The sequence below is a fragment of the Triticum aestivum genome, chromosome 5D (assembly GCF_018294505.1).
Source record: "Triticum aestivum cultivar Chinese Spring chromosome 5D, IWGSC CS RefSeq v2.1, whole genome shotgun sequence".
Lineage (NCBI taxonomy): Eukaryota > Viridiplantae > Streptophyta > Magnoliopsida > Poales > Poaceae > Triticum > Triticum aestivum.
This window is the reverse complement of record NC_057808.1, coordinates 492,246,681-492,252,918: the sequence shown is the minus strand read 5'-3', so window position 1 is coordinate 492,252,918 and position 6,238 is coordinate 492,246,681.

The following is a 6,238-nucleotide window of genomic DNA, read 5'->3' as shown; positions in this document are numbered from 1 at the left end:
ACTTCATATACCAAAGTCCTTACAAAAACCGACATGTCCACCTTCTTGGTAAGCATTGGCCGCCCAAGTGCTTCGTTCTTTTTTCTTTCTATGTTGTTTCACATGATTCACTGTGTTGATCTAACTATTTGTGTATGTTTTCTTGTTTGCAAACAGAGAATTCCTAGAGAAACGAGGGAGTCGTTCAACAATCCAGGCGACCGTGGCCAAGTTTCTCTTACCATGCGCAGCCTTGGTGTGAATGAACCTCCTCAATATACCGTAAGTACAAAGTATGGTCACATGATGATTGATGCTAAAGGATGGTCAGGGTTTAAATCTAAATCATATCTTGCGGTAGGGAATGATGTCAGAATCGAACTTTCTCGGCAAGGAGAGCTGGTCCAAATCAACTTTGAAATTCTTCAGTAGCAGCACGCAACTGCCGAACTGATCTATCCTCGGAGAGATTTTGATGTAATAATCTGGCATGGTGAAACAAGTGTCCTGTGTGTATAAGTAGTACGATAGTATTATTTATCACATGGTATATCATTGATAGAATTGCAACTCTGATTGCTGGTTAGGAACTGTCGTTCGATTTCATTCTAACAGCTGTCGTGCTTTACTCAATTTTGTGTATTCTCCCTGCGACCGCATCTAAAACCAGCGCCGTACCGATCGCTTGCAATATGAAAAGCGCTGAGGTAGAACACATGGGCCCCCAAACATGCAGGCCCACCGGCCTATGGCCCAAAGTCCAGAACCGTGAGCCTGTCTGAGTATTATATTCTCAGCTAAACCCCCATAGTGCCCGTGTGTTGCACGTAACATCAAGATGCATTTGTATAAGTATTTTATCTTGTGAGAGAAAAGGATGAATGAGGGAAGGCCTTATTTGCAAGTGTGGAGAGGTGTGTGGGTACCTTTTTGCAAAATTGTCATAGTTTCCTTCCTATCCGCCAGATATAAATCGGACGGCCTATATTGCAGGATGGCAGGCACACCATCATCACCAACTCGTCTATACTGTGTTAAAAACTCTGTTTTTTATAATTATATATGTTATATATATCCCACTTGATTTTTCTTATGTATAAAGTTGTGATATAAAAGATTTTTATATTTCTTTACAAAGGGAGTATCTCTCTGTCAAAAATATATTTATGTGTAACTAGTTACTCCTGTCTTTCTACTTCCTTTTGCTGATATGTGGGGCATCCAGCAACGGGGTCCACGTGCCATATGCACCAAATTAGAGTGCACAATTGCACGGTAGACACACCCCGGTCGTAGCGCCGCAGTAATGCCCAATGAGCCGTCAAATCACAAAAACCCCAACCTTTCCAGCTTTAGCAGTAAGCTGGATGGACGAAGCGGCAATACTTCACTGGGCCTGAATCCCCTTCTCCCTCGTCTGCTTGTTCAGAGAAAACCCCCGCTCGGCGATTGCAAAGGGTTTTCTCATGGAGAACCTGGTACGAATTCTTCATCCATCCCCGATAAATCCAAGTCCCTTGGTCGCGGGTAATCCTAGGATGGCAGCCGCCGCCGTTGATGCATTTTTCTTCCTACTGAATCTAGTGTGTTTCATTTTCAGTGCCCAAAGTGCGAGGACACTACAGGTTTCTGCGCCCTAGGCGAGACGCCACACTTGTTCCTTCTCATCCTAACACAGGATTTTAAAACGCGCACAGTATGTTCTTAGAATCCTCTTTTCTATCGGGGACGGTGGGGTTTTTTGAACATGACGTTGACTAATTTGGAAATTTGGATTGCTATATTTGGATAAAAGGTACTAGTACCATGGTCAACACTGACGTGAAGGAGGAAATTATTTCTAGATTTGGATAGGGAATACATTGTGTTCTCATATTATTTTTCCTACAGTTCATTCCTTGCTCTGCCAGAACACATGTACTCAAGATGCTCGGCCTTGCCATAACTGAATACACCAGTTTAATGGTCACAGTGAAGACAGGCCATGGATATAAGTTCCGAGTTGGGTTCATGAACCAAGAAGATCGCTGCTTTTTTATGGCCGAACTTGGATAAACTTTCTCAAGTGTTACGGACTGAAAGTTGGCGCATGAATGTTGATGGAAATAGCAGAACCTGGTCTCATCTTCACTGCGATCTTCCACCCCGACGTCATTCCAATTGTTCATCCATGTTAGTTTTATATCTGGTTCTTGCTTGTTGCCTCGATTACTTCTTAATCCACCTATTCTGTCTAACTAATCACAATTTAACTTTAGAAGTGGCAACGAATCTCTCACGAAGATGCTACTTCTAACTAATATTTTCTTATAATTGGTGGCACGTGTAGGTTTTTTTAGAGTTAAGCAGGCTACTCGTTTGTTATTATGTAAGAACTCGGTTGTTACTGATGGCACTGAAGTTCACTGGGACGACACCCACAAGTTCCTACACTTTATTGATCGTCTTGAGGTCCTTGTGGGGCAATTCAATGGTGGAAGGCCACGTGGGATATGTGTGCCATTGCTGCACTCGTTGAACAGGTCCAACTGTGTCAAGAAAATTATGGTATGAGTTTTTTTCTGTTATATATGTTGTTCATAAACTCTTGCTTATACACAGTTTTACAGTTGTGATCTTCTTGAAACAGAAACTGCCCAGTTTTATTGTTCCTAACATGACCATGGTCGGGTCAGACTTGCGCTTGGTCACAACATGATGTTTATGTCAACCTACTCCATTCCCCTTGGAGGTGAAAAGACACTTATTCATGGGTGGTCTCAAATAATGAAGGCCCGTCCATCTTGGAGAATAGGACAGAAGATTATGTTCCTGCTTTTCCATGGCTCTAAAGCGAATATATTGTTTATTGACCACACTGCGAGATGAAGCCACTTTCAAAAGGTTGTGGATGCGCGGGGTGGCGCCTGGGCCTTGTCCTGGAGCTTGGCGGCCTCACCCTTGGTTAACTGTAGGCAAAGTAGCATTGTTCGAGGCGTGTTTTGTACGGTTGAACCTGTATAAGTACTCATACTGCTTTCAGCTATGGTTGTTAAGTGCCCCTGCTGGTTTCAGTTAAGGTTGTTAAGTACTCCTGCTGCTTTTACAGTCTCTCGTGTTTCTTCAGTCCTGTCTTCCTCCAGCCGCAAAAACCAAACCAGCGCCGGCGGGGCCGCCTGCTTCCGCCTCCCACGGCTGGCTGCGCCTCAGCGCACGCATCACCGCCCCACCGTCTCCTAAATCATTAACGTCGACATCTGAGGCCTCGCCTTTGTCCTCCGAGTGCTTTGGTGCGCTCGCCGTGGCGCCGCCCTCTTGCATTGTCAACATGGTCAACAAACAACAGGAATCGGCAGACTGTACGTGGAGAGGATGACAATAGGGGACCACCATGTCCATGGCTGGACGCAAGGAAGTTCCTCATTTTTTGTTATATATACTCCATTGTCAGCGTATGGAGAAAGAAAATGCTTCCTCCGAGTGGTTTCCTGACATCTCGGACCCACGACATTGTCAGCGTATATAGTCAATAGACAAGAGAACAGCACCACAAGATCGGCTGACACCTGGGACGTAGCTGCTCGAGCAGCATTTTTTTTGTTATTGTTGAGATGGAGCAGGGTTTCAACTGGGCTGTGGCCCGTCTAGCCCAGTCTTATATATTATGTTCACCATATGACCAGCCCAGCTATTTTTTCTTTGTGAAAATGAGCCAGTTTTATTTTTTCTGAAGAATACCCAATCCAGGCCTACTTATTTTTCTACGCCTTGACGGGCTGCAACTCTTTCAAGACACCTGCAAATCTTGAAAGTAATATGAAATGGGTTGTAAATATAAAAATAGATGACAAATTGGCAACTACTTTATAATTTCTGAATTTTTTCACATTTTCAGATTCCTATTTCATTGGGCTTTAACCTAATTTAAATATATCTTCAAGGTACTTTAAATCTGGCTCGGCATTTCAGTATTAAAATAGTTTGGAACCCACAGAAATATGTGAAATTTCGTTTAAATTTTTAACCCTGGCCCTGGCCAACAAAAAAACGGACTGCAATAAATTGCATAAGAAGTTGCAATGAGCTATATATAAATTATTAAAAAAAATAGGGAATGGTCTGACTTGTGGGCCTATTAAGTTGACACGTATGCAAGATTTTTTTACTTATTATATACGTCAACAAACGATTCTAGCAGACGTAACCATTGGATGTCAATCCAACGGCCATCGTGTTTCTTCAATCTCTGATCTTCTTGCTCTAGCTGCCAAATCCAGTGCCGGCGAGACCGCATGCTCCCGCCTTCCGTGGCCGGCTGTGCTGCCGCGCAGGCCTCACACCCCCCTACTACTCCCACCACCGGCCAGTCCATCGCTCTACTCACCCACATCCCTCCACTGTTGTGGCTTCGCCGCCTCCGGGTCATTCCCTTCCTAGGTCTCGCCATCGTCCATCGCGCTGGTGTTCTCGGCGCGGCGTGGTCAACGTTGTCAACAAACGACAACATCGGAAGAGGGATGTACATGGAGAGGCTGACAGTTGGGACCCACATGGTCCATGGCCACACGCAAGCAAGTACCTCCTTATTACGCCAAAAAGAATAAATACTCCTGCTGACAGCTCGGACCCACCAGCTATATCTTCGCACACAAGGAAGTGCCTCCTTATTACGCACACAAAAATGAATACTCCCCCTGCTAGCTGGGACCCACCATAGTGGGAGCCTGACTTGTGGGCCTACTAAGTTGAGGCGGACGGAGGGCTTTGTCAACTTAGTCAACAACGATTCTATCACTAGTGACCGTTGGATTGTTAACATCCAACGGTCGTCCTGCTTCTTCAACCTCTGATTTTCTTGCTCCAGCCGTCCAAACCACCGCGTGCTCTTGCCTCCCGTCGCCGGCTATGCTGCCACAGAGGCCTCACCGCCCACTACTACTCCCGCCGCTGGCCAGGCCATCCCTCTACTCACCCACACCCCCTGTTATTCTGCGGTGACGGCAGGCTCACACCGCGGCCGAACCAGTGAACCCTCGTACTCCTGTCCGCGTGGGCTTCCACTGCCGCGTCTTCCCTGGCTCCGCGTCGTCCCCTTCCTAGGCCTCGCCGTCGTCCACCGCCTTGGTGCCCTCGGCGCGGCGTGGTCAATGTGGTTAACGACCGACTTCCATCGAAAGAGTATTGTACGTGGAGAGGCTGACAGCTGGGTCCACGGCCATAGCAAGGAAGTGCCTCCTTATTACGCAGAAAATAATGATTCTTCCACCTGACAGCAGGGACCCACTGGACAGGCCACCGTATTTCGTGAAAAAAACGTTTCCCGCCTGACTGCTAGGACCCACCAGCTACATCTTCGCACGCAAGGAAGTGCCTGACAGTCGGGACCCACCTTGTCGAAGCGTACGTAGCATTGTCATTCTGGTCGCGAACGTGTACGTACATACTAGTTGATGTAGAGGCGCGCACATGTCGTAGTAGAGGCGCGCACGTGTCGTAGTAGAGGTGCGCATGTGTCGTAGTAAATACGGCCACGTACGTACATACAGGCGGGGTCTCGAACGCCTACTCGCGCATATGTACGGCCAGGGCTTGTGTACATGGCTGGGTCGGAACGGAGAAACTGCGTCGTCGTCGTGTTCATGGGGAGGCAACGGAACGCGTCGTGTTCATCGGGAGGCAACGAAACGCGTGTTGTTCATCGGGAGCCAACCGGCTTGGACGGAACAGCCGATGGAAACGAGGCCTAGCGTACCGCAGAACGGAGGAAACGGCCTTGTGTTCGATCGGCCACGGTCGAAACGGGATCCTGTTCATTGGGAGGGGTCTGTTGTACCGCAAAATAGAGGAAACGGACCTCCTACGGTCGAAACGGGGTCCTGTTGATCGGGAGGGGTGTGGCGTACTGCAAAATGGAGCAAACGGACTTGTCTTGGAGTGCTACGATCGAAACGGGGGTCCTGTTCATCAGGAGGGGTGTGGCGTTCCGCAAAACGGGACTCCACGAGATACTGTTCATCTCCATCGTCGACTGCCTCCACGGGCTACTGTTCATCCACCGTCGACTGCCTCAACTAGCTACTGTTCATCCACCGTGGACCTCCTCCAACCTCCACCTGCGACTGTTCATCCACGGGCTCCTGTTCATCCAGCCTCCACCGCGTGCTCCTCCACCGGCTACTGTTCAACCAGCCCTCTCCACGGGGTCCTGTTCAACCACCCCTCCACGGGCTACTGTTCATCCAGCCCTCCACCGGCTACTGTTCAAGCAGCCCTCCATGGG